The following is a 25,850-nucleotide window of genomic DNA, read 5'->3' on the forward strand; positions in this document are numbered from 1 at the left end:
GGAACATAGGGCACAGCCTCAGAATAAAAGGCCATCCTGATAGAATAAATATAAGGAGGAGTTTCTTAAGCCAGAGTGTGAGGAAAGTGTGCCATTGATGGCCGCAGAGCCACATCATTGGGTATATTTAAAGTGGAAGTTGATAGGTACTTGATTAGTAAGAATGTCAAAGGTTACAGGGAGAAGGCAGAAGAACGGGTTTGAGAGCAAAAATAAATCAGCCTTGATTGAGTGGCCTCATTCTGATCCTGTCTTAAAGCTTGAAGGCCTCATTTCTGGTGTTTTAGTGAGGAGGTGGTGGGCTTATCACTACTTGTCTGGAGATCCCCAATCTCACCTGATCTCAAACACTAGCATACTCGGACATATTTATCACAAGGAAACCACTAAGAAGCAATAGGAGAAAAGTGGGACCATTTAGTTACTTTTTCCCAAAATTCACTGATGAGGAAAAGCATGATGCAAAAATCTGAAATGTCACAATGGTTTTATGAGAATGTTTTTTTTTAATCAGGTGATAACCCTGTGTTATTAAGGCTTCCGCAGAAATGTAATATTGCAGTCTTTTACAAGGTTTCATTCTCACCTCAGTTCTACCTCATCTGTGCTTTACTGACAACTGAAGCTGACTTGCCATTTCCTCTGCATTATTTTATGAAAAACTATATTGGGCAAAAATGCATTTCAAATCTCAAATTAACAATGTAATTTGGGAAGAACAGGGTAAAAAAATCCTTAAATAAAATTCTTCAATCAGGTACAAAATTTGATCATCTCTGGAAAAAGATGGTGATTAACTCCTAAAATTACTGTTGCATCATTCAAAAGTCAAGCTTGTAAACTTTCTCAGCTATCTACAAACATAGAGGCATTGATATACTTTCTTGGCCATTATGTTGGTCACAGAAAACATTTACTGCAAGAACTTGAAGCTATATATGGTCTCCACTTCAGTGCCATTGATGTGGAAGAGGGTGTGGACGATTTTCTAACTTCTTTGGAGTTCGCTTAACTAGTGACCTATTGTGGACACGCAACATCTCCTCACTTGTCAGGAAGGTGCTGAAATGCCAGCTGATGAAGTAGACAAAGACGATGTGGTCAAACAATAATCATGGCTTTTATCAGCAGAAACTCATGGTACAATAATGAAAGACAATAGGTGCATACACAGTTATACCCAAGGGGGTGTCCTTAACAGTAGAGATAATGCACAGCCAATGTTAGTACAGCAAGGCTCGCCAGAGGGGGGGAGACAGGCAGCTTGGCAGACATTCACCACAGGTGCAACATCAACTTCACTTCATGAGAAGTCTGAATTGGGCAAGCTTACTGGCCACCATTAAGTCAGCCTTCTACAGGAGCTCTATCAAGAGGGTCCTGTCGGCAGTATCACAGTGTGGTATGGATGCTGCAGAGAAATGGATCAATCCACAAGTGTGGAAGAGTGGATCGATGCAGTCTCTCCACCCCTGCCCACCACAATCGACATGATTTTCTGGGATTGTTGTCTGAAGAGAGGGTGCACAGGTCATTGAGGACCCCTTCTACCCTGCACAGAGTATCTTTCAGCTGCTCTCATTAAGGAAGAGATACAGGAGTATCAAAGCCAGCACCACCGGGCTGAGGAACAGCTTCTGCCCATGAGGAGTGAGAATACAAAATGACCAAAGGGACTGATCACAATCCAAGACTCTCATATTCATGAAACAATATTTATTTATTTGTGTAGATGAATACTTGTCTTGCATAAGTATTGTTTGTCTGTATGTGTGTTATGTCTGGTCATATGTCTGTGAGAATTTGCAACGAGGACCGGAGAACGTTGTTTCGTCGGGTTGTGTTTGTCCAGTCAGATGACAATAAATTTGACTTGATTTGTCATGCCATAATTGGAATGTCAGAATCAGAATCAGGATTTATTGTCACGTACAAGTCATGAAATTTGGTGTTTTGCAGTATCATAGTGTAAACATACATATTACAACCATCTTACTATAAAAAATAATCACAATATTAATGAAAAGTAAGGCTGTGTCATTGGTTATATGGTTGTTAAAACAACCATACTGCTGCTCGATGTTACTCCCTGGAAATGAGTCAACTTTTGTTCTAGAGCAACACAAATGGGAAGTTTTCTTTTCCATTCCTTCCAACCAGCCTTCATTTGCTAATATTTTGGAAGAATAGGTGCATCAACTGTAGATGAGAACCACGTTCATTCATTCCGTAAGTGCACCTTAAAAAAGGATCATGATCACATTAAACAACACGGGAAAATCTGACTGCAAGTCTGGAGGTTCTCACTGACACACTAAAATATTTCATAGAAGGGCCAGTGACAGGTTTCGTGGGCATTATAAATTGTAAATCGTGCAGGATTACTGCAGGTTCTGGATGAATCAAAGTGAATATGATCAGTGGAAGAAGTTAGGAGCAGAAGGAATACGTTGTCAGGACTACAGGAAATGAGGGATATGGGCTTGCTCTCGTTGAGGCTTATGGGCTTGATATGGGATATGAGGGATATGGGTTTGCTCTCGTCGACTCAAATCTTCTTCCTCTGGATCAAAACATGAACTATTGTGGGAATTCTAAAACAAAATTATAATTCAATAGTCCTGGTTCATAAATTAGGAAACTTAGAAGGGAGTAAATCAATGATGAATACATGTTGGCCTGACATTGCTCTATATTGTCACTGAACTAACAATAAAATGATCAGCCAGTCCTAGATATTAAGCTGTACTTATCGGCACTTTTGACAGAATGAAAATTTAACTACTCTTTGAAGATCAGAAGTTCAAAGAAATAAAAACAAAGCAACCTGTGGTGGTGTTCAATAACCACGTTAAATTAAGTTGAACAAAATGAATTTTAAAAAATCTATTTTTAATTTGATAACTAAATATATACTCGTGTCACTGTGATTATGAAATAATAACTAGTATTAAAAAAAGAACTTTCTCCTTATTTGGTTAGGTTTGGATTTGCTACTTCAAGGCTACGCATGTAATAACATTCAATGCACTCATTGTGTTCGACAAATGAAGTTGTCACTGTTAATGGTTCCCATGCTGGGAGAGTCCACGATTTCTCAATTTTAGACATCCATTCAACAGGAAAGTAAATCAGAAGAGCGGCAATCTCCCCGCCGTCTATGGACAGAAGGTATTAATTGTTAGAAAGTTGAAGCCCTGAGAATTCAAAGTTCAAAGTTCAGATTTATTGCCATTGTTCCTACATGGCATCACATGCAATCTTGATATTCTTGAAGGCCAGGCTGAATTTCTACTTATTATATTTAGACATTCAGCATGGTAGCAGGCTATTTCGGCCCATGAGCCCGTGCCGCCCAATTCCATCCAATTGACCTACGACCCCCAGTACGTTTTGAACAGTGGGAGGTAAGTGGAGCCCCTAGAGAAAGCCCATACAGACATGGGGAGAACTTAAAAACTCCTTAAAGACAGAGCGGGATTTGAATCCATGTTCTGATCACCAACAATGCATCAGTGTTGCGCGAACTGCTATGCTAACCACGCCACCCCAAAAAAAGAGAGCGCCAATGCCACAAATTTTGCAGCCAACTATCCCACACTTGGGAACATCACAGGTGTCGGCACGCCCGAGGTGCCATGGGATAGCCTCGTCCTGGGAGATCGACCATCCTGACCACCGATTCTCCCCTGCCAGGTAAGTGCAGAAACAAATAAATAAATAGACAAACAAATAGAAAGATAGGCGGACAGACAGAGAGATAGAAAATGTGGATATTTGGGCTGCTATTGCTGAAGGGGCCTGAGGAACTCTGTAATTGGGGCCTGAGGAACACTGAAGGGGCCTGAGGAACTCTGTAATTGGGGCCTGAGGAATTCTGTAATTGGGGCCTGAGGAACTCTGAAGGGGCCTGAGGAACTCTGTAATTGGGGCCTGAGGAACTCTGTAATTGGGGCCTGAGGAACTCTGTAATTGGGGCCTGAGGAACTCTGTAATTGGGGCCTGAGGAACTCTGTAATTGGGGTCTGAGGAACTCTGTAATTGGGGCCTGAGGAACTCTGTAATTGGAGCTTGAGGAACTCTGTAATTGGGGCCTGAGGAACTCTGTAATTGGGGCCTGAGGAACTCTGTAATTGGGGCCTGAGGAACTCTGTAATTGGGGCCTGAGGAACTCTATAATTGGAGCCTGAGGAACTCTGTAATTGGGGCCTGAGGAACTCTGTAATTGAGGACTGAGGAACTCTGTAATTGGGGCCTGAGGAACTCTATAATTGGAGTCTGAGGAACTCTGTAATTGGGGTCTGGGGAACTCTGTAATTGGGGCCTGAGGAACTCTGTAATTGGGGCCTGAGGAACTCTGAAGGGGCCTGAGGAACTCTGTAATTGGGGCCTCAGATTCCACCTGGATAGTAAACAGCCCAATTGTATCAACAAAGAATTTTCCTATTTCAGGTAATGTCCCATCACTCTTCTTCTGTACTTCTCCTCCCCATTCTTTGTCCTCTTTTCCACCCTCCTCCCCCTCTTTAATTCCATCCCCCTGCAGCCCCACTGGATTGTTCCATTCTCTCACTGCTGCCTACCCTCGGTTCCATCTAGTCTCTTTTGACACACTTTTTTTAAAAAAGATTCCAGGACAGTCATGCTTTGTATACCAATCACCCAGTCCACCCTGTATCACTCATGTTCCTCCACCTGAACCCTTTGCTTTTCTTTTCTCTCTCAACCTTTATCTTGCATCCACCAACCTACTGTCTCCGACCATCATGTTTCACCTCTAGTTGGTTCACCTGTCCCATGGGAGGACCCTGACCCACCCTTCATACCATCCTGAGCTCTTTACACTGGGTTCTCAATTATATTGCCCCATCCTCAACAAAACATTGACTGTTGTTTTTTTCTCCCACTGGCCCAGTGAGTTCTTCCAGCAGATTGTGTGTGCTTTGCTTCAGATCCCAACATCTGCAGTCTCCTGCATTTTAAAGCAGTTGCCAAGAGAGTCCAACAGCCCAATGTTAATGAAGCGAACTTGCTCTCAAGATGTGAACAACAGATGTTCATATGAGCATTGGATGATTTAAATCAGGTAGTTAAAGAAGACACCACTGTGGATTTCATCAGATCAATTGTCCTTTGCATTTGTCATTATAAAAGAGGACAATACAGACTCTCAGGTTAAAGAAAAAGAGTGTGATATATTAGAGAAACTGTAGTGAAATGTTAAGTTATTCCAGTGTAACTGAAACACTTGCATTTTACAAATATTTTCTAATGAATGAATTACCTCTGATTCAGAACTGATGTAAGAAGAAATACCTTCAAGCAAAGGGCAATGAATCTTTGAAGGGCCCTGGAGATTAAAACCATGGAACATTACACAGAAAATAAGCCCTTTGGCCCTTCTAGTCTATGCCGAACTATTATAATGTCTTGCTCTCCTCACCAGAACCCAGTTCATGTCCATTCATAACCCCTTCCATTCATGTACCTGTCCAAATCATTCTTATATATTAAAATTGAGCCCGCATTTACCATTTCAGCTAGCAGCTTGTTCCACACTCCTACCACTCTCTGTGTGAAGGATTTCTCTTAATGTTTCCTCTCACAATTTCAGTATCCTATGTTCCAGGGAATAAAGACCCATCGATCTAAACTCTCCTGTAGAATCAAGCCCTCATATCCCAGTAATATCCTGGTGAATCTATTCTGCACCATTTTCAACTTAAGGTTGAGAATCACTGCTCTAGACCCAATTGGTACTGAAATATTTTGCTTGAGAAAAATGCCCATTGGCCCATTTCCTTTGGAGTTATGAAACCATGCACTTGTCAATTAACGAGTCAATTAAAACAGTGGTTTTCAAACTTTTTCTTTCCACTCACATACCACCTTAACTAATCCCTTACTAATCACTGAGCACCTAAGGCATAGGGATTACTTAAGGTGGTGTATGGGTGGAAAGAAAAGTTTGAAAAGTATTGCTCTCGAGGATTGTGGATGCAGGCCACATCATCATAAAAGCTAGCCTCTCCTCCATCACCTCCATCTGCACCTCCTGCTACCTCATGAAAGTGGTAAATATATTGAAAAATCTATCCCATCCCACCTCAGTCAGAATCTCTCCCCCCCTCCCATCGAGCCTCCCGTTTCTTCCCTTGATCTGAAATTAACTTTGTTAGTAAAAGATGAAACCTTGCACTGTTTAACTGTTCTTCTCTCTTTAATACTTGTTTTATGATAACAGTATTACCTGTACTTTTACTTTTTAGTTTTGCATCACCCATTGTACTGTGCACAAGTTACTTCCATGGATAGCATGGATATACGGTATCCTGGTATACATGGCAATGAACAATTCAAATGAATTCAATATGATCGGCCAAATGCCCTTTTTCATGAGTTTTGAATTATGCTAAATTCTGATTCCTGATATGAAAGCATATTATCATTCCTGATGGATCAAAATCCTGGAATTCTTTATTTCTCAGCACTGAAGGAACACATTCACAAGTTGGAATGCAATGATTCAAGATGGCGGAGACTATTAGCTTTTCAAATATAATCAGAAATAATCAATGCATTTTGGTGCTGTTTGCTGAATCAAGAAAACTTTATTGGCAAGGTTATTGATAGCAATTGTAAAAGCAGAGTAATTACCCCAGAAATCCCAGCGCTCATGATTACTCCACATGTTCTTAAGAGGCAATGTGGATGATTACTTTACCCAGTCCTAGCACAAAGGTGCTGACAAAAACCTGCTTCGGAATTTGGCCAAGCATGAAAATCCCAGCACATTGACAGGGCGTGCAGAGGGAAAGGGAAGTTGCCCTCGTACTAGTCAATCTTGAGGAATTGTTCCTCAGCGAAAAAAAATCAGTCAATGTTAAATTTGTTCTTGACACACTGAATGTAGACTATAAAATAAGCAAAGTTATGGCATAAGTCCCATCTTTCTTGACATTTTCACACAAGGTAATAAAAAAAATGTTTATTTCTGTGAAATATTTGCTGAATTAAGAAAAAACCTTGGATAAACACATTACAAGAAAGCAATAATTTGTTTACAAATAGTAAATAGCTCCAAAGCAATCTTGTGAAACAAATTCCCTATTTCTACCAGAAAACTCTCCTCTGTTCATCTTTACACCTGTTCAATTTGCTTCCAACTCGACACAAGCTTCTTGTCAAATTATCTGTTTTTCCCTCACATCAATTTTTGTTCCTTCCAATTGAATCAATTTTTAGGAAGTTTGTTTTGTGTGCAGTCCCCATACACAATACAGCAATAAGAACATAGCACCAGATGCAGAGTTATAGTGAGGCATCAACCAGAGCAAAGGCAACATTATTTTATTGGTATGAGATCTATTCAGGAGTGTAATTAGTGGGAAAGAAACGCTCCTTGAATCTAGAAGTGCATGATCTCACGCTCGTCAATATTCTTCCTGAAGATGGAAATCACCTTTTTCATTCTCAGCTCTCTGATGAAAGACATACTTTCAATCCATCAAACATATTGGTGACTTCTAAAGGCTTGACTTTCCAATAATTGTTCTTACCAAATGAGGCAAATCAACTGATGGAAGAATTGTAATCTTTATAAGGTTTCACTTCAGCCTTCTGTCTTTTCACAGAACTTAGTTTAAAATATTTTGAGTTAATTTTCCACATGTTCTGAATGGAGATAATGGAGGAACTGACTGGATGTGAATGGTGGTGGACAGATGATGATGAATTGACTACCCATCTTGGAACTCTCCCACCTGTGAGCTCTGAATGGTTTTCCAATTCCCTTCCCATCTTTCTGACTTATGCCATAACTTTGCTTATGTTATAGTTCACATTCAGGAATGCAGAGTGTCAATTGAATGGGCATTAGAATATTTCAAAGCATATTCTATGAAGTAAATAAAACATTATCTTACAGTAATTCTCTCCTCAACCATCACCATTCCAAGTCAACAGATAACTAGAAATTCAAACAAGGCTGGTATATTTATCCTCTTGACCCTGCTCCACCATTCAAATACATTAGGGTGATATAACTTCTCATCCACTTTCCTGCTCTCCGTAACCCTTGATCCTGATTGAAATTCTACCATGTCAGCATTGAATATGTTCAGAGACAAGGCATTCCAAACTCTCGGTTCTTGCTGCCACCATCAGGAAAGAGGTATAGGTGCCACAAGGTTCGCACCAGCAATGAGCGGTAATTCTGCCACGTCCTCAGGAAAAAGGAATTTCTGGGTTGTATATGATGTCATGTATGTACTCTGACAATAAATCAGAAATCTTATAGTGGTGCTGGACAAGTGGCACCTCCTTGCATGCCGTTACTGGACAAACAAAGGACAACTGAAAGTAAAGGAACCTTGAAGTGAAAGCCCAGCCACAATTAGTAGAGCAATTAAAATCGAGAGTTGTTCACTTGTAGCTGTTGTGGCCCCTTACAAGTCTTCGCCTTCGAGGTGAGGGCTGGATTGGGAGTGCCAGTTGAATTCGGTGAGTCCACACATTGTCCAGCAAGAATTCAGTGATTCGAGCAGTGTCAGTGAGAGAAAAAGCATTAACGTCTCAGGTTTGGACCCTTCAAAAAAAAAATGGTGCTGAACCCACCGAGTTCTGCCAACAATTTTCTTTTTGCTCCAGATTCCGGCATCTTGTGTCCAGCAGTTTGCTGACACTTCTGCACAGCTCCAGACGCAGATTCATTCCTGATTTTGGGCACTGCATGTGTGGAATTGGCATATTCTCCCTGTGACCGCCTGGGTTTTCTACTTTCCTCTATTCTACTAGCCCGAATATGTGCTGTTTGGTAGGTTAATTGGCCGCTCTAAAGTGCCCCTTGTGTGACTGGGTGGCAGGCCAATCAAGAGAAGTCATTGATGGGCAGGTAATGAAGAATGAGTTACAAGGAAGTAACCTGGGAAACCGAAGTGAGGTGATGGTTCTGAGAAGTGGCAGAGACTCCATGCCCCAAATAGCCTCTTGGGATGCTGTGGAAAAATATAAATTAAATTTTAAATTATATTTGGATTGTTCTCATTTTGAGCATTGTTCATGGATTCCTTCCAATCCAGCAACAACAAAGATTCGGAATGGTTGAACAAATTAAAATTCAGTCAATTCCTATCCCTCATCATCATCTCGGGAAGCTGATGGTGGACTTCCTGAAGGATCCCTGCAGGTCTCTGGCAATGGTGTTCACATGCTGAAGGTTGGGAGAGGTCAGCAGGATTTTCACTCGGCCACATTTATTTACATAGCTTAGAAAGTTCATGATTTACGGAGTATGTGGGGTTGATGCCATTCCTGTGATTTTACTCCTCCAGCTCTTAGTGGTGGTCTTTATGTGGCATTGAGGTAAGTTAGCTGAAGTTTACATCATAGGCAATATGTACTGCAGCTAAAATGAGCTCATGGTAGGGACACCGATACATGAAGTTTCATCTTGGAAGTTTTTTTTTTCAGTTGGACTTCCAAGACAAATATTGAGTGATAAACATCTTACAGATGTTAGAAAAGGAGTTTTAATTGCGGAGTATCCAGTCTCTTCAAAGCTGTTAAAATGTATGTCCATTTAAGCCTCTAATCAATATTAACCACTGTTCAATTAATGATCTGCAAGAAACAATGGGCTTTTTATCTTAATGGAGATGGGTGTCACCAGTCAATCACGCAGCAAGAACACAATTTACCATCTTGAACCCTGAAATGACCAAAATCTTTCTTCTCGCTAGCACTGGATTAGTTATGGATAGAATTCAAAAACTCTGACATTTATCAATGGTTCCACTCTCATCATTAAATGTCAATGTCTTAATATGAAAATGGAACCTCAGGCCAATTTTGAAGAAAGTTGTGGTTATTTTGAGAAATTCTCCAGAAGTAACGGTGAAATCCCTGTTATCCGGAATTCAAGCAACTGGCAAAAAAAAGTAAAATAAATAAGTAAAAAATACAGGTTTAAAATTGGCATGCCTTTCTGTTAGTTCACCAGTTATGCAACATAAAATCTCAAGCAACCAGAAAATGCTGTACAGATAGATCCCGACTTACAATAGTTGGAAGTTACTAAGGTCAGAATCCATACTTTCAATTTTGATTTCTGATGTTTATCCAAACTTGCAATGTCCATGTTGCCCACTCATTAAAAACTCCCTATGCCACGGCTGCCTGCGCATCTGAACTCCAGGCGCCCTGGTAACCCATGTGTACCAACCCCCCAATACCCCGGACACCAGCACATACTAACTCAAAACCCCACGCCTACAGCTAAGCTTCTGAAGCCACAGGCCGCATCTGACCTCGGACTTCCGGCAGGAGCAGGGACGTCAGTCTCCCGGCAGGATTGGGGCGGATTATTACCTATACAGGTAGACAATGACTTACGATAATTTCAACTCACAATGCAAGTCCCAAGTCGGGATCTACCTGTACGCTCATCCAGCATCTACTAATCCCCATTGGTGGCAGATCCCAGGGGTTTTAGCATTTATGAGAAAACCAGCTTGCCACAGATTCCTCTGGTCATACCCACATCTGGGTCGGTCTTTTCAAAGTTACACCAGCTTCATATGTAAGTTCATTTGACAAGAATTATCAATCACACCAAATGTAAAAGAAATGATATCAATCAATGGTTCACAAAACACTCTCTTTACAACTGTATTCTTGAGAAAATTCAGCATTATTAATATTAATATTCATCAATATATAGAAAGTCTTTGGAAAGCAATCCTTGAATAATGACAAATATTCAATAAACTCTCAGCAACAATCTATTATTATGAATAATTTGAAAGAGAACGCAGCAGACAAAACTTGACCTAGCAATCTCAAAGTTGAAATTATTACGATAATCAGAATGAAAATATCAATGAAAAAGAGTAATGCGTCATCAATTACTCCAAAGACTGTTGAGAAACCAATAGGCATTTACTCACTGAAGAACAAAGGCACATCCCTGCTGCTTGACTGTCCTGCACTGAGGGGGGGGGGCTGTGGAACAGTCACCTTTAAACAGGAGCCTGTGGGAGGGGCACAGGTATAGTCAGCCAATGCGTGAGCTTGACCAGACAATTATATGTAAACAGTGGTTGACCACAAAGAGCCCAAGCCTGAAACTTTGGTTATATCTCTTTATATTTGCTCTATAAAGTACTTTGTCTGACCTGCTGAGTTTCTCCAGCAGTTTGCTTTTACTTAAATCATGGAATCTGCAGACTTTTGTGTTTTACCGATGAAAGAAAACATTGTGGATATACTTAAAAACAGCCCAAAAATGCCAGATCAGATGTGTGAAGGTGCAGTAATGCTACCTGATGGATGATAAAGAATATTACTGCTGGAGCTCTCTGGCAAGGAGAGTTTTATTTTTAAATATCACATATCTGAATGTGAATCTGAATGTGCACGAATATTCTTCATGGCCCCTTCTGAAAACCAACACCCACACTGATGACAACTCTCCCATTTTCCCTCTCTCCTGATTGCTCCCCCTATCGAATCCACCTGGCAGCAGTGAGAACAGAGCATGTGCTGGGTGGTGTGATTGGCTCTGTTCTCTGAGAGCAGCGTTTCATGTGGGCTTTCTCAATGTTGGGGAGAGTTTTGCCTGTGATGTACTGGGTTGCATCCACAACCTTTTGCAGGGCTTTCTGCTCTGAGGTTGAAGTCCTTCCATACCAGGCCATGACGTGGCTGGTCAGCACACTTTCCTCTAAGCATCTGGAGAAGTTTGCCAATTTCAAATACCACCTCCCCACACTCCTGAGGAAGAAGAGGTGCTGATGTGTTTTCTTCACGATGACATTAATATTTTGGGTCCAGGAAAGGTGCTATCCCCCATTCCCTTAAATCCTGATCCGTATCCTTTCTTCTCCCAATCTCACTTCTCCACAGTGGACCTTTTATTCGTCAGCTGCCACTTGCTTCCTCTCGGCACCTTTAGCTCATTGCTCTCAGTTTGAGATGCAAATAATTAGATTGTAACTTTTGAAGTTTTTTTTAAATCAGAATGTAAGAGGTCTGCTGATTCTAATTAAGGAGTCTTGGCTTTCCTAATCAATTGGTTTAAAGTATTGGCTTTCAAACTTTTTATTTCCACTCACATTCCACCTTAAGTAATCCCTAGGCCATAAATTCTCTGTAATTCGTAAGGGATTGTTTAAGGTGGTATGTGAGTGGGAAGGGAAGGTTGAGAACCACTGCTCGAGGCCCAATTGTTATTTTGCTTGCAAAAACTTGTCATTGGCCCTTTGGAGTTATGAAACCGTGCACATAACGAGTCAATTAGGTACGATTAAAACAGTGGTTTTCAAACATTTCCTTTCCATTCACATACCACTTTAAGCAATCCCTTACTAATCGCAGAGCACCTGTGCATGTGGATTACTTAAGGTGGTATGTGAGTGGAAAGAAAATGTTTGAAAATCACTGGTGTCAGTATTCAATTGGTATATGCAGGGGCTAGAAGTTGTTCCATGCACTTTTGCATTTGATGTAAAGAGAGGAGGAAAATCACACACGCAATTTATCAAAGTCACATGAGCAGCGAGATTCACAGAATGGTACAGTTAAGTTTCCCTGCAAAATACTGTGCTGAAACTGCCACTGTTCCTGTTGCAAATCACAACCTAATTCTGCAGGTGTGGTCATTGCAGACCACATCTAAGGGAAAACTATTTCTATGAAAAGGGTCTTCCAGCTAGAAATGAATGTTGCTATTGAAAGTGATGTGAGAGGACAGGGGTAATGTACCAAAGGAATCAAATTGATCTTCCAGAGCTGCAACTGACCGCCTCAGGCTGGAGTCAGTCAACTGGTTCTCTTATAAGACATGAATGCAGTCGATGAATGTCTGGACTTTGGAGAAGACTGTAATGTTCGTGCCCACTTTGACAGATCCTTTATTTTTTTTTAATATTTCACACTATGAACCATATTAATACACACAAACATTTCCTTCTTGAATATACACAGTGTCATTTTCTCCCCTTTTTTCCTCCCTCCCACCCCCTCCAAACCGATTAAATGTTCAACATATACAATACAATAAACCCATTAAGCAATGTCATCGCACAATGAAAATAAACAAGAAAATTGTGTCATCTACTTTTACACTCTGGGTCAGTTCATTTCGTCTTCTTCTCCTTCTGTCATTTTAGGGGGTGGAGGACCACGGTAGGCCCTCTCTGTTGTGTTCCATGTACGGTTCCCAAATTTGTTTGACTAATGTGACTTTATTTTTTAAATTATATGTTATTTTTTCCAATGGAATACATTTATTCATTTCTATGTACCATTGCTGTACTCTCAGGCTCTCTTCTGATTTCCAGGTTGACATTATACATTATTTTGCAACAGCTAAAGCTATCATAGTAATTTTTTTTTTGCACTTCATCCAGTTTCAGGCTTAATTCTTTACTTCTTATATTACTTAAAAGAAAGATCTCTGGATTTTTTTGTATGCTACTTTTTGTGATTTTATTTAATACCTGATTTAGATCTTCCCAAATTTTTTTTCACTTTCTCACATGCCCAAATTGCATGTACTGTTGTTCCCGCTTCCTTCTTACAGCAAAAACATCTATCTGATAATGTTGGATCCCATTTATTTAACTTTTGGGGCATGATATATAGCCTGTGCAACCAATTATATTGTATCATGCGTAACCTCGTGCTTATTGTATTTCTCATAGTTCTGGAGCATAACTTTTCCCATATTTCATTTTTTATCTTTATGTTTAGATCTTTTTCCCACTTTTGTTTGGGTTTATAGCTTATTTCTTCATTTACTTTCTCTGGCAGCTTGAAGTACATGTTTTTTAAAAATCTTTTAATTATCATTGTGTCTGTAATCACATATTCAAAGCTGCTTCCTTCTGGTAATCACAGTCTGATTCCCAATTTGTCCTTTAAGTAGGTTTTCAGTTGGTGGTATGCAAACATTGTACCATGAGTTATTCCATATCTGTACTTCATTTGTTCAAATGATAATAAATTTTTTCCCAAAAAACAATTTTCTATTCTTTAAATTCCTTTTCTCTTCCATTCTCTAAAGGAAAGGTTATCTATTGTGAAAGGGATTAGTTGATTTTACATCAATAATAATTTTGGTAGTTGGTAACTTGTTTTTTTCTTTCTACGTGAATCTTCTTCCAAATGTTGAGTAAATGGTGCAGTATTGGTGAACTTCTATATTGCACCAGTTTTTCATCCCACTTATAAAGTATATGTTCTGGTACCTTCTCCCCTCTTTTATCTAGTTCTATCTTGGTCCAATCTGGTTTTACCCTTGTTTGATAAAAATCTGATAGATATCTTAATTGTGCTGTTCGATAATAATTTTAAAGTTTGGTAGCTGCAAACCACCTTGTTTGTACCATTCTGTTAATTTATCTTGCGCTATCCTCGGTTTCCCCCACTTTCCATAAGAATTTCCTTATTATTCTCTTTAGTTCATTGAAGAATTTTTCTGTTAAGGGAATTGGTAATGATTGAAATAGGTATTGTATCCTTAGGAAGATATTCATTTTAATGCAATTTACCCTTCCTATCAGTATTAGTGGTAAATCTTTCCAATGTTCTAAGTCATTTTGCAATTTCTTCATTAATGGCTGATAATTTAATTTGTATCGATGGCCTAAATTATTATCTAATCTAATACCTAGGTATTGGATTGCTTGTGTTTGCCATTAAAATGGTGATTCTTTTCTAAAATCTGTGTAACTATTCATTGGCATCACTTCACTTTTATTTGCGTTGATCTTGTACCCAAATATTTCTCCATATTCCTTCAGTTTCTTATGTAATTCTTTTATTGATATTTCTTGTTCTGTTAAGTATACTATGATGTCATCTGCAAATAGACTGATTTTATATTCCTTCTCTTTTATTTTTATCCCTCTTATTTTATTTTCTGTTCTTATCAGTTCTGCCAATGGTTCTATTGCTAAAGCGAACAGTGAGGAAGATAGTGGACATCCCTGCCTTGTTGACCTGCTTAATTTAAATTGGTTCGCTATATATCCATTTACTGTCACCTTCGCCAGTGGTCCCTTATATAATGCTTTAATCCAATTAATATATTTCTCTGGTAGGTTGAACCTCTGTAATACTTTGAATAAATAATTCCATTCTACCCTGTCAAAGGCTTTCTCTGCATCTAAAGCAACAGCCAATGTTGGTATCTTATTTTCTTGTACTGCATGGATTAAGATAATAAACTTACAGACATTGTCCATCTTTTCTTAATAAATCCAGTTTGATCTAGTTTTACTATTTTTAGTACACAGTTGGCCAATCTGTTTGCTAATAGTTTAGCTATTATCTTATAATCTTAGTTAAGTAGAGATAGTGGCCTATAAGATGGATAGTGGATCTTACCCCGTCTTTGGTATTACTGTAATTATTGCTGTTTTACATGAATCTAGCAAGTTTTGTGTTTCTTCTATCTGGTTCATTACTTCCAGGAGAGGAGGAATTAATAACGCTTTAAATGTTTTATAGAATTCTATTGGGAGTCCGTCCTCTCCTGGCGTTTTATTGTTCGGTAGCTTTTTTAATATATCCTGTATTTCCTCTATTTCAAATGGTTTTATCAATTTGTTTTGCTCCTCTTCTTGCAAATTCAGTAGTTCAATTTTAGCTAAAAACTAATCTATTTTGTCTTCTTTCCCTTCGTTCTCAGTTTGGTATAATTGCTCATAGAATTCCTTGAAGTTTTCATTGATCGCTGTTGGGTTATATGTAATTTGTTTGTTCTTTTCCCTTGATGCCAATACCATTCTTTTAGCTTGTTCTGTTTTAAGCTGCCAGGCTAGTATTTTGTGTGGTTTTTTTTCCTAGCTCATAATACTTCTGCTTTATTTTCATTATGTTCTTCGCCACCTTATACGTTTGTAGTGTTTCATATTTTACTTTTTTGTCCACCAATTCTCTACTTTTTGTTGCATCTTCCCTTGTTGCTAGTTCTTTTTCTGTACTTGCTATCTCCCTTTCCAGCTGTTCTATTTCCCGATTGTAGTCCTTTTTCATCTTAGTTACATAACTTATTATCTGCCCTCTGATGAAGGATTTCATTGCATCCCATAATATAAATTTGTCTTTCACTGATTCCGTATTTATTTCAAAGTACATTTTAATTTGGCGCTCAATAAATTCTCTAAATTCCTGTCTATTCCAGTTCTATTGCTAATAACAGGGGTGAGTGATCAGATAACAATCTAGCTTTATATTCCGTTTTCCTAACTCTCCCTTGGATATGGGATGACAAGAGGAACAGGTCAATCCTTGAGTATGTTTTATGTCTACTCGAATAATATGAGTATTCTTTCTCCTTTGGGTGTGTCTCCTCCATATATTCAAAATTTGCATTTCCTGGATTGATTTAACCATAAATTTAGCTACTTTGTTCTTTTTGCTAGCATTTTGTCCAGTTTTATCCATATTTGAATCCAAATTAAGGTTAATGTCCCCTATCAATATATTCCCATGCGTATCTACAATCTTCAAAAATATATCTTGCATAAACTTTTGATCCTCTTCATTAGGTGCATATATATTGACCAAATTCCAGAGTTCTGAATATATCTGACACTTTATCATTACTTATCTCCCTGCTGGATCTATTATTTCCTCCTCTATTTTGATTGGTACATTTTTATTGATTAATATAGCTACACCTCTGGCTTTTGAATTATATGATGCTGCCGCTACGTGCCCTACTCAGTGTCTCCTTAATTTATTATGTTCCACTTCAGTTAGATGTGTTTCCTGCACGAATGCTACATCTATTTTTTTTTTCTTTTTTTCAGTAAATTTAATAGGCTCTTCCTTTTGATTTGGTCATGTATTCCATTAATATTTATAGTCATATAATTCAACATGGCCATCTCATACTCTGTTTACATCTCATTTCCACTTCCTCACCATCACCTTTCCCTTTTTCCCCATTTCATTTCTCAGTTTCCCTTTTTTGAACTCAAAGTATGATGACACTTCTAAAACATAAAATACTTCAACCACTCCCACATCTAAAATTTCCTTAAGCCCAAGTGTTCCCCCTCCCCTCTCTGAATCGCCCCTTGTCCCTTGTCTCCTCTCTATTCAGACTACAAACCTGTTTGCAAGTGTCAACTGATTTCACAGTGACTTATTCTCTCCCACCCAACGACCTCCAGAAAAGACTTTTATCTTCACATTAAAACAAAGCTCCCCCTCTTTTCTTCTCTTTTTCTTTTTTTATCCCCCTCCTCTTTTATTGTTTTTCCCCCCTTCTCCCTTACTTCCCTTTTCTTCCCTCCTTTAGTTCTTACTTATACATTATTTTTACATCTTGAAATGTAGTTTGTCATCATTTTTCATTCTTGTTACATCTCTTCATCTCTCTTTCTGTCCTGCAGGCATTCTGCAAATTCCTGTGCTTACTCCGGATCCGAGAACAGTCTGTTTTGCTCCCCCAGGATAACTATTTTAAGCATCGCTGCATATCTTAATATAAATTTATTGCTTTTTTTCTATAGGATCGACTTTGCTGTGTTAAACTCCTTCCTCTTCTTTAGGAGTTCAAAGCTTATATCTGGGTAGAAATTTTTTTTTTGACCTTTGTACTCCAGTGGTTTTTTGTCTTCTCTAATTTTATTCCTTGCCCTCTCCAGTATACTTTCTCTTGTCGAGTATCTCAGATATTTTACTAAAACAGATCTTGGTTTTTATTGTGACTGTGGTTTAGGGGCTAATGTTCTGTGTGTCCTTTCTATTTCCATTCTTTCCTGCATTTCTGGCATTCCCAGGACTTTTGGAATCCATTATTTTATAAATTCTTTCATATTTTTGCCTTCTTCATCTTCCTTTAGGCCCACTATCTTTATATTGTTTCGCCTACTATCCATCTTCTGAGCTAACAACTTTTGTGTTTCTTTAACTTTTTTGTCACTTTCTTCCAATTTTCTTTTTAAGTCGTTCCCTTCCATTTCTACTGTCATTACACGTTCTTCCACATTTTCTAATCATTTCCCTACATCTGTTATGACCAGCTCGATTCGATTCGCTTTTTCTTCTGTACTTTTCATTGTTCTTTTCATTTCACTAAATTCTAGTGTCAACCATTCTTTTAATGCTTTCATTTGTTTTTGAATTTTTTTTTATTCTATATACTGTCCATTCATTTTACCTTCTATTCCTCTGTGCAGAGCTTGGTGTTCTTCTTTTTCTTCTTCTGTGCCTGCTCTTGGGCTTGTGTCTTCTACTTCTCTTCCTTGTATCTGTGGCTCTTCTGACTTTCTTGTTGAGCTGCTTGCCTCAGTTTATTGGGTATTTTTTTTCATGACTTCTTAATGTTGGTCCTCTTCTTCTGGGCTAGTTATCTGTTGGGCCTCCTGCTGCTGTTTTTCTTTCTCATCCCTCCCTTTCCCATTGCTTTTCTTTTCTTCCACCTGGGAGCCCTGCTGTCAGGCATCTCTTGGCTGTTCGTGGTGTGAAGGGTCACTCCACAGCTGGTCCCCCCCTCCCGTCAGTGTTCTCCTTTTCCTTGTTATGCGCAGTTGCACACCTCTGGTTGGCTCAGTGAGCCATTTTTACAGTTCCGCGGTTGGGAGGTCGCAACCCTGCGGGGTCTCCACTAACCTCGGGGAGCAGGCTCCTCTGTCCATGGCGGGTCCCTGCTTCTTCGTGCAGGTAAGGCCTTCTCCTTTCTCTTCCGTCGTCTTTCCTTCTTTTTTTCCCATTGTTTTTGGTTTTTCTTTCTTAGGTGCCATTTTCTTTCTTTTTTCCACACTTTTATCTTTTATTTGTTGTGTTTTGTGTATCTGGCACTTGCGTTTCCTTCACTTTTTTTCTTCTTTTCTGGAGAGGGCTGGTATTCTCCTACCAGCCACTACTCCGTCATGTGACTCCTTTTTTCGACAGATCCTTTATTGAAGGAAATGTCGATCAAGACTTTTATCTGCGACGATGGAACTTTGGTTACCTCTCTAAGCAGTGAACAGCAAAAATGTGTGCCTATATTTGAAATAATTGTAGAGTATTACAGACCTAAGTGAGGATAAAGAATGCAGTTTAGGTAACTTTATCTCTCCACAGAAGCTGCTGGACCTCCCAAAAATTTTTTGAATATTTTGCAATCTGATGAAGTCAAAATCTTACTGCAGACAAATTTTATGAGCTGTACCATGACTCACAGAATTCATTGGAGTTCCACTCTCAAAAAGAAGTGACAGAGAGAGATCAAAAATTCCCCAGAGAAACAATGGGACTAATTTCTCAATGAGTGGCCCAAACACCCAGCAAGGCTATTGACAAGGTCCCACATGGTGAGATCACATGGGATCCAGATGGAGTGAATCCAAGTGAATACAAAATCAGTTTGGTGGAAGGAGACCAAGGATGGTAGTGGAGGACTGTTTTTTAGGATTAGAGGCCAGTAATTAGTGGTCCACAGGGATCAGTGGTGGGTGCACTGCTGTCAAACAAATCAATGATTTGTAAGTTTGCAAATGACTCAAGACTGATGGTGTGGTGGATTGAAATAGGTTGTCTAAGTTCACAACAGGATTGAAATCAACTAGGAAAATGGGCCAAGGAATGGTAGATGAAATTGAATGTGGACAAGTGTGAGGTGAAGCTAAATGACAGAAGGACAACCAATGAATGACAGGGTTTTGGAGAGTGCTTTAGAAGATAGAGACCTCGGAATATGTGTACATAGTTCCCTGAGAGGTACATAGGGTGATGAAAATGATATATGGTGCAATTGCCTTCATAGAATGGCGCCTTGCATACAAGTGTTGGGAAGTCATGTTAGAGCTGTACAGATACTGGTGAGATCACACCTGAAATACAGTGTGCAGTTCTGATTGACATGCTACAGAAGTATGTGATTAGGCTGGATAGGATGCAGAGAACCTTCACAAGGATGCTGCTGTGATTGGAAAGGTTGAGTTGGAAGAAAGTCTAGAAAGGTTGACACTGTTTTCCCTGGATCAAAGGAGGTGGAGGGGTGACCTTATCAAAGTTAACAAGATCATGAGGGGGTGACATTGTCCGCTTTTTTCCCCCTCAGGGTTAGAGTGTCCAAATCCAGAGTGCACAGGTTCAAAGTGAAAGGGTTAGGATTTCCTGAGGGAGAACCTTTTCACCCAGTGGGTGGTGCATAGATGGAGTAAGTTACAACAGGAAGTGATAGAGGTGGGTACAACAACAACATTTAAAAGTCATTTGGAGACCTCCATGGGTTGGAAAGATTTAGAAGGGCCGAATGCATGTGAATAGGCATCAGCTCAAGAGGGAACCTTGGTTGGCATGGACAAGTTGGGCTGACCAACCTGTTTCTGAATGATATAACACTATGAATTTAAATGTACACACTGAATTTTGCACTTAACTTTGGATGAAGATGGTGTTAAAAAAAACCAATACCATTCCTCTTGAAATTGTATAAATGAATTCCTAATCGAGGTATTTATTTTTTTGGGGTGTTGCATGAACAGTGAGGAGCATACTCTAAAAACGTGAGCATGGCATTACATCAGTGAAATCAGGAATCATTTTAGCACCACAAGAGCAGTTGAAATATAGGTCTCTACCCCAAAACCTGCCAATGCTGGGATAATTGGGACTATGTCAGACTGAAGTTGCTATTTTAGTATTAGTTGGGTCAAGCTATTGGCAGTAATGTTAAGTGCAAGGTATCAATGGACCATGACTTGATAAATTGCAGACTAGTACAAGGAACGGAATGGAAAATCCCAGCTCCTATGTTCAGTCAATAGGTCCAGACATGGATCACATATTATTGATCAGTCCATTTGCAACAATGACTAATTTGTGTTAATCACAGAATCCGAGTTTTCAGATATTCACACTTAAGAGTTTTTGAAGTCCGTTTTCAGCTTATAAAATGAATAATTCTCCCTCTAACAAAATGTTTAAAAATATATTTGTCAACCTAAAGATCGCTATCATACTCCTACCATCTGGAGTGTTTCACTCTTGGCCTGCACCTAGGGAAATGAATGCAAAACTCACAGGAATTATACACAGTACACCCGCTACTGCTGTTCCCCTTTCTTATTTGAGTGCTCTGACTCCAAGATCAATCAGAAAACCAGCTCTGAATCGACTGCCAGTTCGGTTTCATATCAAGCAGCAAATGCAGAACAAGATGCTGAGCCTAATCGGGGACTGGTAGCATGAGCTCCACATTCAGATAACCTTCAAACATCACTGGCTATTATTTACTGCTCAGGGTCTGAGGAAAGCCAACAGAAAGGCACGAAACCAGTTTAAATACAGGAATGCACTTCTCAGCAGTCACCTGTATACAGTGGGAGGTAGTTTTATCAGCATGTTCCTCATGGATAACAGAAGGGAATTGGCTCCGAGGAATTGGGATGGGATAACTGTGAAAGACACACTTCTGTCTTTTGCATCAAGATGGCATCCCTGGAAAAAAAGGAAATCAGGTATCTCAAACTCAAAGCATCAGTTGCTTGTCTCTCAGCTTCTGCTCTGTATTTAAAGTTTCCCTCCAAATTTCAGTGAAAGGAGCAGATAAGTGGGAATGGCATGTTTATCTTATCGGAAGAATGTTTACATTGCTGTGTACAGTAAATAAGAATTCTCCCTCCCTTTCATGCCTCACATCTACACTTTCAGACATGAAATTTTTTTTTAGACATACAGCATGTTAACAGGACATTTCGGCTTATGAGACCACGTCGCCCAATTGCACCTGATTAACCTACACTGCCAGTACGTTTTGAGCTGGAGTCTCTCAGAGAAAACTCAAATGGACACGGGGAAAATATACAGACTCCTTACAGACAGCATGGGACTCGAACCCCGATCCTGATCACTGGCGCTGTAAAAGCCTTGTGCTTCCTGTTACGCCAACCGTGCCGCCCAAGGTGAGATGTAAGAAATTTTACTGCCATGTTCACTGATATACAGTGAAAATCTCAGTTTGTCTCCTATCCGGGCATCACAATAAAGTTGCCATTCTGATTAAAAATTCACAGAAAACATTGTAAAAGTAAAATGACAAGATAAATCTTGACAATGAGCCAAACTGTGTTTCTAGCATTTTAACATAACAAGCAAACCAGATTCATTCAGGGCAACTTCCTGATTATTCAGCCACTGCTGGGACATTGCCATATTCATGAAAATGCACAATCAAACATGGCTCCAGCACTGTGGGCTGAGGGAGGATGGCACAGGTTCAACCCCAGTCCCAAAGTGTGACAGCAACGGCATATGAATCAACACTGGAATTATGATCGCATCACTGTTTGGTGGTCCTATCTCCCACCTAGCTACACGGCAGAGGAGGGATTCAAACATGCATTGCATGGCAATCATGGTGAGTGGCCGAGGGGTAGGCGGTTATGGCAACTGCAGGAGAGGCAGCAGCGATTGGGAGAACCCGAGGAGCAACTATAAACTCGTCTGTGGTCTTGTCTGCTCTCACATACCAAAGGTTCGACAACCACCGGATAGAAAACATTGGAATGGTCCCTGGTTATCTGTTTGTACTCTTCCTTCAAGTAACATTTAAAAAGGATCATCCCATGCTGGATCATCCTTGACTTGGCCCACTGTCCAGACCCTCGGCTCACAGCAACCTCATATCCACACTTACCTCTCCATTCATGGAGGATGTAAAGAGCTGAGCTTCAGCATACGCCAGGAGAGCAGGATTCAGAGTCCCAGAAGGTAGAAAAAGAGTGCAGGAAACACAATCCCAGTGTACCTAAATAGCATCAGCTTCTAAAATACATTCACAAGATTAAAAGAGTTTGACTGGGTCAAGAAAAGCAGGAAAGGGTATTTCATCGAAAAAAGGATTTTGCTTTTGCAATTTTTATTAGTGAGTTGAGGCCAGCATGCAAAGCGAGTGATACCAGATTCTGGACAAACAGCCAATACCACCTGGACCCCTCCGCGAAGCTGAGGGAAGAGGGTGATTCAGGAATTGTTCAGCTTGCAGTTCAAGACTGCAGCCAGAAAGGAACTAGGTCACTGCCAGATGGACGAAAAATGTAGATCAGTGGTACTCAACCTTTTTTCTTTCCACTCACATATCACTTTAAGTAATCCCTATGCCATCAGTGCTCTGTCAATAGTAAGCAATTGCTTAAGGTGGTATGTGAGTGGGAAGAGAAGAATGAGAATCACTGCTCTAGACCAAATTATTACTTGAGAAAAATTGACATTGGCCCATTTCCTTTGGAGATATGAAACCGTGCACATAACGAGTCAATTAGGTATGATTAAAACAGTGGATTTCAAAATTTTTATTTCCACCCAAAGACCACCTTAAACAATCCCTTACTAATGACAGAGCGCCTATGGCACAGGGATTGCTTAAAGTGGTAAGCGAGTAGAAAGAAAAAGGTTGAGAACAACTGATGTAGATGTTCTCTGTAGTTGCTCTCCAGGCAGTGTTCACTTTCGTTTGGAATTAACATATTTCCTCTGAGCAAGGGTGCCAATGCAGGAGACCACTGAGTGAGAAGGCCTAGAGAGAACAGGATAAGGGGGAAAAATAATGGAAGCTTTTGCCAGGCACCAAGGACATGCAGAACGCAAAGCCTGGAAGAATTCAAAAGGTTCAAGAGAGAAATTAAAAGAAGATTTGGAAAGCAAAGAATGGAAATGAAAAGAAATGGAAAGTACATTGAAAGAAAGTACCAAGAAGAAGATATTTGCAATTACATTGAGAGAAAAAAGAATATTGAAGAGAGTGGGATCCAAATGCAGGCAGAGAATGTAAGTTGGGATCTTGAAGAAGAGGGAAGAGTGATGTTGACATGAGAAGAAGGAAGAGATAAAACAAGACAAACAGGAAGCATCTCTGAAGGTGGATAAACAAACCAAAAGGATGTGCGCATCACAGATGCATCAATGAAGCAAGAGAGAAAATTGCGGAGGCTGTGGCAACCATATGTCAATCACCCCTTGTCACAGGAATGGACCCAGATGATTGGGGTCGACAAACACTGGATTTTTTTTTAAATAGAGGAAAGGATGAATCAAATAATTACAGTTTAAAATAATGTAACTTTGCTGCTAAGAAATTATTGTAATCAATTCTGAGGGACAGACAAAGCCACTGTTTTGAAAGCCACAGATTGATCAAGAGCTGTCAGTATGAGCTTGTCAAGGGAAGGACACATCTGAGGAAATTGATTGAGCAGGGAACAAATGTTATCGCTTGATTTGCTCACCATGGATTTCACCAAGGTGTTTGACAAGGTCCTGCAATGAGAGTGTATCAAAAAAGTAAAAGGTGTGTACAATCCAAGGGAGAGTTGCAAATTGGACCCCAAATTGGCTAAGTGACAGGAAGCTCAGGATAATAATTAATATCATTTTGGTCACTGACAGGAAATGAACCAAGTAGAGGATTATGACACTATCAAACTAAGCAAGTTAATTCAACACCCTCCAACCCTCCCTACTCATACAAACTCCTCAGGAAATCCAAAAGTTTCTCTTGTCTATGATACAAATTCACTTAATAATATATCAAATTAGTTTTCTGTTATTGTTAAAAGTCTAAAACAAATTCCAGAATCTAAATGAACACCATCTTGCAGCCTTTACCAAAACAATAATATCCAAAGAGCAGCAATAATGATTTTTATTCAAATATTTAATGTCATAAAATGCCCTGAGGTCCTCCCATGAAGTTATCAGACAAAGGCATTCTATACAACAAGATGTAAGGATAGAGGGGGGCAGTTTTTTAAGGAAGAGGCAGGGATACAATATTACATCTGTTTCATTACATGATAAAATGAAGGAATCTTGAACTATTAGTAAGTGTTATGAGTCAAGTATATGAATTATTTAATATAGAAACAGAACCTTTTGCTGACCAATTCAATGCTGACCATTTACCACACAATCACATTTTCATCTCAGTTAAAGAAAACTTGAAGATACAAGATTATTTTACTTTTATGTAATGAAACATAAAATGTGATATTATGCAGAATTTCTTTTGGTCTGCCGTGGGGTAGGCAAGGATTTGCTATCGGCGGTGGTTGCCCTTCCAGTCAACAGAAGAGGAGCAAATGCCCCAGATTTACTAGGATGCTGCCAGGACTTCAGGGACTGAGTTACAGGGAAAGGTTAAACAGGTTAGGACGTTATCCCCTGGGGTGTAGAAGAACAAGGGGAGATTAGACAGAGGTATGTAAAATTATGAGGGGGACAGACACAGTAAATTTAGGTCGGCTTTTTCCACTGAGGGTAGGTGAGATACAAACTAGAGGACATGGGTTAAGAGTTTAGGGGGATCTTCTTCACATAAAGACTGGTGGGAGTGTGGAGCATGTTGCCAGCTGAGTTGGTGAATTCGGGCTCAATTTTAACATTTAGGAGGAATTTGGACAGGAACAAGGATGGGAGAAGTATGGAGGGCTAGGAGCTGGATGTAGGTCTGTGGGACAGGCAATAAAAAAGGTTCAGCACAGACTAGAAGGGCCAAAGGAGCCTGTTTCTCTGCTGTAGGATATTGTGCTATGGATACTGAGGGAGGCGAGGGGTGTAACAGAGTTTGCAGCTAAAGGTATGGTTGTTGATAGGAGTACAATTAAAAGTCAGTATGAGCAAAAGGCCACCCTTCGGAGTCTGAAGAACATTACAAAGGACATCTTCGATGGCTAGTAAATCAAGTCCCAGAATTGCTTGACATTAATTTTGTTATGTAGTCACATTTATATTTATTATAATGAAGTAATAACAAAATACAGGACTGAGGCAGTTGAAACAAGATATTTTTTCCCAACACTTTCAGAAGTATTGTCAAACATAATAGAGTTTATCCCACACTTGGT

The 25,850-nt window shown here is 39.6% G+C and overlaps 1 long non-coding RNA gene and 1 other non-coding gene across 2 annotated transcripts in view; both read right to left on the reverse strand.

Moving 5' to 3' along the window:
* Positions 1–25,850, reverse strand: part of LOC138743931 (uncharacterized) — a 271,123-nt gene that overhangs the window by 10,854 nt on the left and 234,419 nt on the right. The window lies entirely within an intron of this gene.
* On the reverse strand, positions 3,540–3,704 carry LOC138745109 (U1 spliceosomal RNA). The gene has a single exon (XR_011346037.1). It is a non-coding gene; the product is annotated as a U1 spliceosomal RNA (small nuclear RNA).

The sequence above is a fragment of the Narcine bancroftii genome, chromosome 10 (genome assembly GCF_036971445.1).
Source record: "Narcine bancroftii isolate sNarBan1 chromosome 10, sNarBan1.hap1, whole genome shotgun sequence".
Taxonomy (NCBI): domain Eukaryota; kingdom Metazoa; phylum Chordata; class Chondrichthyes; order Torpediniformes; family Narcinidae; genus Narcine; species Narcine bancroftii.